Here is a 9564-nt window from a genome sequence, read left to right on the forward strand (position 1 = left end):
AAACAGGTATACGTTCCCTTAGGTTTATGTATGTGACCCTTAGAATGGTAAGCATTGTTTCAGGCTCTTGTCCTCAACCCCATGTTTCCACACTGGTGCAGTGTTTCTTACTGAGACTATGGCTGATCGTTAGCATTTCCAAACAGGGCAAAGCAGAGAAAGGAAACGGCATGTTCAGCGTTTCTCCCTCTTTCCGACGGCGATTGCGCGCTTGGTGGGGGGGGGGGGGGGGGGGGGGGGGGTAGAAGGGGGGCGGCGGACCCCGCCAGAGCGGCGTGGCATTGATTCAGGCCCTGTATTTGTTTAACTAATGTAATCCCCGGGCCGGCCGTGTTTGTCTAGTGACCGCTCATTCAGAACAGCCATGCATCACGGCTCAGTCTGCAGAAGCAGGGGCCCAATTCATCACCGGCCCTACCTTCTATTATTATTATTGATAGCTCTCGCCTTTAGCGTGTCCATTTATTAGCAGATTTGTGACAGATGACGGCGTCCCGGCCGGGCGCTGGATGGCATTTTATTCGGCAGCCCTGCCAGGAGCGTTTCCGCGCTCCGCAGCGGCACATTTATTGATCTCCATACTCCCAATAAGCTGATGCGTGTCACATTTGACAACATTATGTGGAGGGGTCAGCGCGGCGGCGATAATGAAACTGTTTTAAAAGATGGATGCTGTTTTCTACAACATTAACCTTGCAAATAGCTGTCAGAAACATGTTTTCTCGCATGGGCGATTCTCGACTGCCTCGACGCTCCCCCCCCCCCCCCCCCGTTCCAGCTCCGTCATTGTTGACATTAACATTAAGCAAAGAAAAAAAAGCCCAAACCATTAAAGTCTAGCATTTGCGTGCCGTGCTAAGTACGGGGCTCTGTGGCTGAAGTCGAAATGAGAATCTTATTAGCATCGCCGCGCTGCGCGCACTCCAGGCAATGTCTGGAGCCATTTTAAATCATTTTCTTGGTTGTGTAAAATAAATGGGCTGGAGATGGTGCAGAGAGTGAAGGAGGAAACGCAGCCCTTGAGTTTGAAGCGAGGAACGGGGGAATTACCTCGTATGACTCTGTCCTCGTGTGTCCGTCTGCGCAGGGAGGACGCTATAGTGTAACTATCTCTGAAAATCCGATCCGATAACAGCCCACATCTCCAGACGCAAAATTACTGCGCTAATAAGAACGATAGCCGTTTGAATGACAATGATGTGAGGACTTGCCACGTTGATTTGAATGCGCAGTTGCCCAGTTGAGAGCGATAAATTCTTTTTAGGTTTTAACAGGGTGTTGATAGTGCTACTGAAGCTGCTCTTGGTACCAGTCTCTTCTGCCAGTTTGGGAGGGCCCAGACAAGCACACGCTTTCCTGAGAAATTTAGCTTGTGCAAAACATTTTAGCAGACACCAAACCAATAATACAACCAATGATTGGTCATGGTATTTGTTTAGCACCAATCATTGGTTGTGTTGTTAGTTTTGCGTGTGCTAAAAGGTTTTGCATGTGCTAAAGGTCATAGTAAATCAGGCCCTTTGACTGAGAAGACGCGCACGTGAACGTGTAGGCAGACTGTCAACGTCTGACTGACCCGAGGGTGGCGCTGGTGAGCGATGGCCTGTAGACTTCCTTCCATCCCTTGGGTGGAATTACGCCAGTTGCGTGTCAGCCACAGTCTGCACTGAGATGTACTGGGTTCAGTACTGTGCTGCGGAGTCCATCCATGCAGTAGAACAGTACCTTGACAGGGTGAGCCACCCAGAAGCCCAGCTTTGTGCTTACTGATGCTGTCTCATTGACATGACAACTGCATGCACCAAGGTAGCGCCCTGCCTCACGTAGGTTAATACGTCACACCGCAAACACATGATCGCACTCCTTACTGGAGGCTAACGCTACAGACCCAGCCTCTGCTTCTTCAGTTAATGTGCAGTGATGGTGCTGTTGCTTGAGCAGTAATTAAGGACTTTGGTCAATAGGAGAGGACAGATCGCAGGGTCTCACTGTGCCCGTTGGGCCCAGGAAAGACCAGTTGAGTGACAGGTAAAGACGCATAGAATCCGTTTTGTTTCCCCTGTACTACACATTGCACACCCCATTATTCATAATATTTTTCTAGTATGAATGTGACAGAGTCTCTGAATCATAAGACTAACTGAGCTCACCTGTGTTTCTTTTCAAAAGGTGCTCCCTTCAGCCTCTACCCCCAAGATGAGATGTACCCTAGTCTTTCCTGTGTACCTACCCCAGAGAGCAGTGGGTGTAGTACATGGTAAAGGGGAGGATAGATGACCTGTTGGTAACCCGACTGCGTTGCTTTTAACCAGGAGAAAGGGGGCCTCTACAAATGATGGGCTTTGCTAATCACTACTAGCGGAGTGTGAGGAGGATATACATAAATAAATGTGTGAGTGAAGAGGTTGAGGCGGGCGTTTCGCCCCCCCCCCCCCCCCCTCCATGTTGGGAGAATAAAGCTGTGAAAGGGGGCTCCAACAAGCGAACCCCCCCCTCCCCCAGCTCTTCTCTATTCTCCCTGCTGACTGATCACTAATGTACCCAGCTCAATAGCCCTGGCTGCAGAGCGAGGGACTGGTACACAGGAGCACAATGAGATTGAAGGTGTGCACTTTCTATTCAATAATTGGCAAAGAAGCTTCATTTCACTGACTGATTTCCTGTCTTTTTACAGTTTTTAACAAGTGTGATGCTTTTAATAGAGGTTTGAGTATAGGCTATTCTCTGAATACCTTTCCCCCCTACTCCCACCCCCCCTCCAGTTCAATTCTCCGACTCTACCTTATTTTTTCCAGCAGCATTAACCACATTTTTCTTTTTTTCCTTTTTTTTTTAATATCTCAAAACTCCTACCTTTAATCATTTCTAGAACAGGCTCCAAACAGGCAGTCCATTTCCTGTGTTCAATTACTGGTCATCAAACTTCAAAAAGGAAAGCAAGAGAGGGGGGAAACCACGAGCATCTTTATCCAAAAAAAGAAAAAGGAAAAAAATCATCCGAATGCTTCTGAGACCTTTCAGTGAAAAGTAGTAATCTGCCAGACAGCTCCGGCTATCACAGAATGTTTGTAGTCCTTTATCTGCCCTGAGTTGCCGGGTACAGATGCATCATGGGCCGCGACGGAGAATAAAGGCCAGGGAAATGGCACCGAAAATTACTACATTTTCACAGAATGCTGCTTTTATTACCAAGCAAAATATATCAAAAGGTACTTCACCGAGAGAAAAAAAGTATTTTAATAATGCATTACTTCCCTTATAACTACTCTTAACCTTTGGATATGGTGCATTTCGGATGAATGCAGCTGTCAAGGAATGGTGTCACCAAAAGGAAAAGATCCCATTTTTTTATTTACGGTTGTGCTCTGATGGTCTGGACACGCCGCAGCAGCCTGTGGATGTATGGCTTATGTCAGCTCGCATGTAGCCTTCTGAGCCGAAAACAAAATGGTGCTGAAATGAACTGAGGTCCAGTACCGAAACTATGGCTTTCTGTGGTTCAGTATTCAGTGGACGGGGCTGACTTTGTGTGGCAAACATATGTACAAATGTTAAAGCAAATCTGATTAAATTAGCATCTTCTGTCTCAAGATTGTGCGTTGCATGTGTTTATCGCAGCCAAATGGAAATGGCTGCCAAATCATGTGATCTATGCAAATTGCCTTATGCCAGTGGAAGAGACGTATGCACAACAAAACCCCCCTCCATTTTGGAATAATATGTGATGCAAATGGTTTTGATCACAAATACTGTACCTGTTGACTCTTCTAATAAATTACAGTACATTACAAAGTGCACAGCAAAAATTTTTTTACAAATAAATAACAGTATGTACAAACCAAAAGGTCCACACTTTTAATGGAATGTCACAATGACGTCTCTACCATTTTGTGTGATGTGGTAATTTGTACCATGATGGGAAAAAGTGTGCTTACGGAGTACATTTCACTGTTTCACTGTTTCTGCTCAACTTGCTTTCTCTCGCATCCCACTGAAAATCTGAAAGGTTACCATGGTGCGCTGGGCAGAATACGCACGCACAGAGCACGCCATTCGTGCATTCATCAGACAAGTGCACGCGAACCCTTCTCTGCTCATAATCTGCCTGCTGCTCCAGCTCTTGACAAGAACTAATGCAATTATGTGCACTTACAAAGAACACAAACAACAATACATATATATTGTTAGTTGAGGTTGGCCGTTGATAGCATGGCAGATTTTTGTGTGTGTGTGCGTGCGTGCGTGCATGCGTGCGTGCGTGCGTGTGTGTGTTGAGAAACACCAGTTCCCTGAACCCCGGCAGTTCACAGTAACCCGGATTCATGAAACCTGGAGTTTTCCCTCCTCTTTAAAATGTCGTACAAGCAGACGTGATGGCTGAGCAGTCTCTGCTGAGATTCTGCTTTGTGATTTGGTGTTAGTCATGCTCTAAATCATTATTAAAGGACGTGTTTCAAAATTAACAAAATAAAAAATAACTCAATAAAAAAAGACTTATTGTAAACTGGTTGTTCCATATGTTCAATTTTGACTATACACCCCCCCAGTGATGGGCACAGACAGTTTGACAGTAAAAATGCCGGTGTCCAGTGCTTGCATATGCTGTCTCTTCACAGTCTTATACATGGTGCTTCTGCTCAGGACTGCTTAGGGGAATGTTATCAATGTCTTTTCTGCAGTTAGTCATGAAGCGCACTGCAGCATTGAGTGGCCAGGCCTTGCAGTTTTAAGGCATGTGCACGAGTTGCAGGGTCTGCTCGGAGATGCCGATTATAATTGTGTGTGTTTACAGCTGCCAGTGGTAACGATGCTGATGACGAGCTGTCGAGGATAAATTGATATTATGATGATTTATGTTCTTCTCACTGCGTCAGATTTCTGCAGAAATGCCTTTTGCGTTTGTGTAATAAAAGCCTAAGGTTCTCTGTGATTACATGTAAAAGATGCTGACAGGTTAGGACTGGGATTTTGGCAGTTTTTCCTGTCCTAAATATTATAGCTGAATTATTGGTAGGATTTGTCCAAAGGGCCATTGCATGCATTGTGACCAATTATCTTATATTGGCCCTCTTCTAAGTTGATTTTATCATATTGATTTCCAATTCTGGAAATATTTTGGTATCAAACACATTGTGCAAAATATCATATTTTCAGTAGCTCAAAGCTGGCAACTGAATTAAACAAGCTCTATTCCAAAGCAATGCTACCCAAAATTTCTTAAATTATTTCTTGTAACTTGGGCTGGTGTCTTTTTCATCTTACCACCTGAAGACAATTGTTAGAGCTTGTTTCATTTGTGTGAGCTAAGATGGCAATATTGTTTGTTGTAACTTGGCCTCATTTTGATATCAGTGCTTTCAATGGCAGGCATATATTTAGACACACACGGCCACGTGCACACACCCGCAGACAGACACACACACAGATAGCCCTTTCGCTTTTGGGACAAGGCCATTTTGCTGCACATCTTGGGGTCGTAAGGGAGGATCATAACATTTATAGTACTGATATATTCCAAAATGATTTGTTTCACAGTGTTTGTTTCTTCACAATGCTAGCATGTTCCAGTGTGTCCTCTGACATAAGAGGAAGGCTTGCATTTCAGTGTTTATAAGATGAGGTTTAATATACACTGAAATAGAGGCGTAACATTTGAAAGGGTGCATAACGGGATGCAGCCGGGTGTGTGATTTTTGGGTGGGAGATGGCCCCCTGGCCCCCAGTGTGACTTCACCCCTTTAGAGAGCCCCGCTGCTCTGCAGCCCAGCCCACACGCTGCCTCTCATCCCTGCTTAATTCCAGCAGGGATCAGTTTACCTTATTAGCTTGTAGCAGTATGTCCTATTCTGACCTCCTCCTGGTTTTCCCCACCCTCCTCTCCCAACGGCAGGCACCCCTACACCCCCACCCCCACCCCACCCCACAAAAGCCCCTTTGTCCCGGAGCTGGGTCTCCGTAGAAGCAGATCCAGCGTCCCCCTCGCTGCCGACTCTTGCCACGCTCCAACATCACTCGTGCTTTCAAAGGCCGAAAAAGAAAGAAAAAATGCTGATGGATATCTGGAATCGTCCGATTGGCTCTTTTGAAGTGGGCTTATGCCTGACAGGCTGGCTTTAATGGCAGGGTTTTGCTGAGTGACCTGGAAAAGCAGGGCCTCTTTATAATTATGAATCCATTCTGCCTGTGTTCATTCAGAGCGGGAAAAACCTTGCAAACAAACACGAGACAGTGTGTTCAAGGGATGTTCTGTTCGGGTAGTTAGTTTATCAAGCTAAAGGTGTTTAGATAATCAAATGAAATGTAGTATGTAGTTAGTTTATCCAATGGAATAGTTAGTTTATCTGACTAGAGGTAGTTAGTTTAACCGAGTAGTTATCCTTTCCTCACATCATAGTTTGGGCTCCTGGGCAGGGTTGCTTTGCTGTGCTCTATAAATAATAATTGAAAGAAATGTAGCAGAATTTTCACTCCTTTCTTTCCTTTATGTTTCACTACCTCTAGCTACTGAAAGAAATTGGCACCATTTGATATGACTAACTTCACTGGATCTAGCCATCCTGGCAGTTCACAAATTGAATGAAAAGTTGTGTTTCAGTGATGCTTTTGTGGTTTCAGGCAATTTATACTATTTCATTTAATCATTATTGTACATTTTGGAAAATAATGCTATTAATACATTTCCCCATTCATTTTCACAGTCCAGATTTAATACCAGTTTGTAGGGTCAGTCCATGCTCTTGAACAGTGCTTTTACTGGATGAGTCACCGAGCAGCCCAGTAATGCACTTTCATTTGGAGTGCTTGGTCTTCATGTGTTGTCTGTTCTTTTGAAAACATGTTTTCTCTTCTACTGTCTGTCATAAACTGAACTCCAATCTTCAAGCCTTCATTGGTTGATTTTAAAGGCATAGTGCTCATTAACACTCAATGCGACTGATATTGACAAGGAATCAAATAAATTGCATTGCTGGACATTGTTGGCATATTATATAGTATGTTGACACTGTAGTATTGGAATTTAGGCCCAAATCTATGCCCAGGAAGCATATTTTAGCAGATGATAGGAGGTAGGTACTGTATCTTTAATGTGAGAATTTAGGAATTGGGGGTTGTTTGCAGAGACAGGAAGTCTGATCTGGGAGTCTGTGGTTCTGTAGACCCATCAGATTCTTGACATTCCATCTGCCATAGAAGCCAAAACAGTCCAATCTGACGCAGCTTCTGGAAATGCATTAAGGTGCCAGAGCAAGTAAGATTCTATGTCATTGGATGGTCTGCGCTGTAACGTAGCACCAGGAACTCCTGTTACCTCCTGCAGTTTGGGACATAGAGAGGACAGAAGGAGTACGTGGGGAGCGTAAAGATTCAGCACAGCAGCGCGCTTCTCTTCTCAATGCCCTCGAATCCCACCAACAATACGCCCTCAAGAACAATCTCCACAGTTCCACGCACCGACCGATGCCTATCGCCTTCTATTGTAAACAACCGACAATGCTAACATCCAATTAAATAGAAAGAATGCTATATCGCATTTCCATATAAATTAAAATGAGAAAATATAATATGAGCGTACAGCTGCACACAATGCGGCCTCGTTCAACTCAAAGCTCCGTCGCTGTTTTTAAAGTGCTTGGACTCGATCGCTCAAAGATAATTTATTAACAGAACACCAAATAGACACAAATTCAGACCTTTTCCCGACGGAACAGAAGTAAACAGATTCATCAGTGTTCTCCAGAGCTCTTTCTCTCCAGCTTTGTTTTTCATCCTTCTCACCTTCCTCTTCCTCATCATCAGACAGAAAGGCTGAGAGGCACTTGTTACTGAATACAAGCTCACAAGTACCTGGTCAAGCTGATTCCCCAAAGTTGTTTAGTGAAAACTTGTTTTCATGAAGTGATTTGTTCTTTTGATATAGTATGAAATACTCTTATGAATAATGTAAATAAAACATTTGCGTGATGAAGTAAACAGGTTTGATTAAGCATCCAGTGTGCAGACGTGCATATGCACGAAAACATGCATATGCACACATACAAAAACTTACGTGTTCTCAGACACCCACACAAATGTTCAGCAAACACACATGGACTTGTGCCTTGGCTACACGTGCACAGTTAATTGCAAACAGCTGAAGTGTACAGAGATATATTGTCCACCAGTATTCAGACGAATGCAACCAAACTCATTGGACAGAAATTTATCATGCAGCAAGAAAACAACCCAGAACATACAGCAAACTGATAACCATGGAGCTTATCAGGAAGAAAAGGTGGAAGTGCTCATTTTATGGTATTTTAGGGACGTCAATTTATGGTAATTGAAAGTTCTGTGAACACACTTTGTCATTTAAGATTGATTGATATTTATTAACATACGCTCGTGGATACAAAAAAAAGCTGTGTTTATGGACGTTTGATAAATCTGGCAGAATTTGTCCATTTCCGATAACTCATAAATTTACATATGGTTTTACGAAAATATTAATAAATGAGGCCCATTGTGTGCATTGTTGAAAATGCCATGCATTAATAAAACCCTCTCCAATTCAACGGTCTAGCTGGGTTTAATCTTCAAAAGCATACTGACTTTTCAGAGAGGGCAGAAGATAATAACTACACCCCAAATATGTTAAATAATTAAAGTAAGATCATGTCATGATAATTGTCTTATCAGAAGACACTTGGGTGCCTTTTAAGATACAGCTGAGAGGCACTGAGGAAAGACTGCAGAAAGCTCTTGAGTTTCAGTACCCCTGAGGCCTTCTGTACAAGAAGGGTATGGCTGACAAAGCCATCAAACTTCACTGACGACAGATGTCCCCCCCACAGCAAAATCCAAATCAAACTTTCACAAGAAATGCATTTGAAACAAACATAATATCATTTCAGGTAGAAAACTGCCATTTGAAGAGATCACATCAGGACACAAAAAGGGTATATTTTTTTTCCAGCTCAAGGCTCTGATATTGCGATTGGGCATAACTTAGTTTTGAGCCAATCCCAGCTCTGGCAAATGGAGCCGTATGCCATTAATGCTGGCTCTTAAGAAAGGACATCGCAATCAACATCAGGAGAACACAAGCCTCCAAAGTAAAAGAGAATACTGTAATGCCTATGAGTAGACATATGAGCGCTCATATTCTCACAAGCCCAGCGTGGTGTTTCCAGGGAAATATTTACAGGCACGTATAGACTCCTGTAAACCAGCTGGTAACATCTTTAGAGTATCGTTCCTGGTGATGTCTCTTCTCAGCTCAGAGGCCATGCGATTTGATTGTTCCAGTTAACATGTTAATTAGCACAGCTAATGCAAACACTGAGCGGTAGATGACAAGGGGGATTTATCGGTAATTAATGACTACTAGTTCAGTGTGTTTGCAGGCACTGGAGTTGTTATTTAAATTAGCGAAAAATGAATCACATTAAATACTGCAGTAAATATGATTAAAGACCACTCCAGGAGTGGCCTCAAGTATTCCTTCAGTTCTGTGAAAAATCTCTCTCTCACTCTCGCTCTCTCTCTCTCTCTCTCTCTCTCTCACCCATACACACACACACATTT

Source organism: Anguilla rostrata, chromosome 18 (assembly GCF_018555375.3).
Source record: "Anguilla rostrata isolate EN2019 chromosome 18, ASM1855537v3, whole genome shotgun sequence".
Taxonomy (NCBI): Eukaryota; Metazoa; Chordata; class Actinopteri; order Anguilliformes; family Anguillidae; genus Anguilla; species Anguilla rostrata.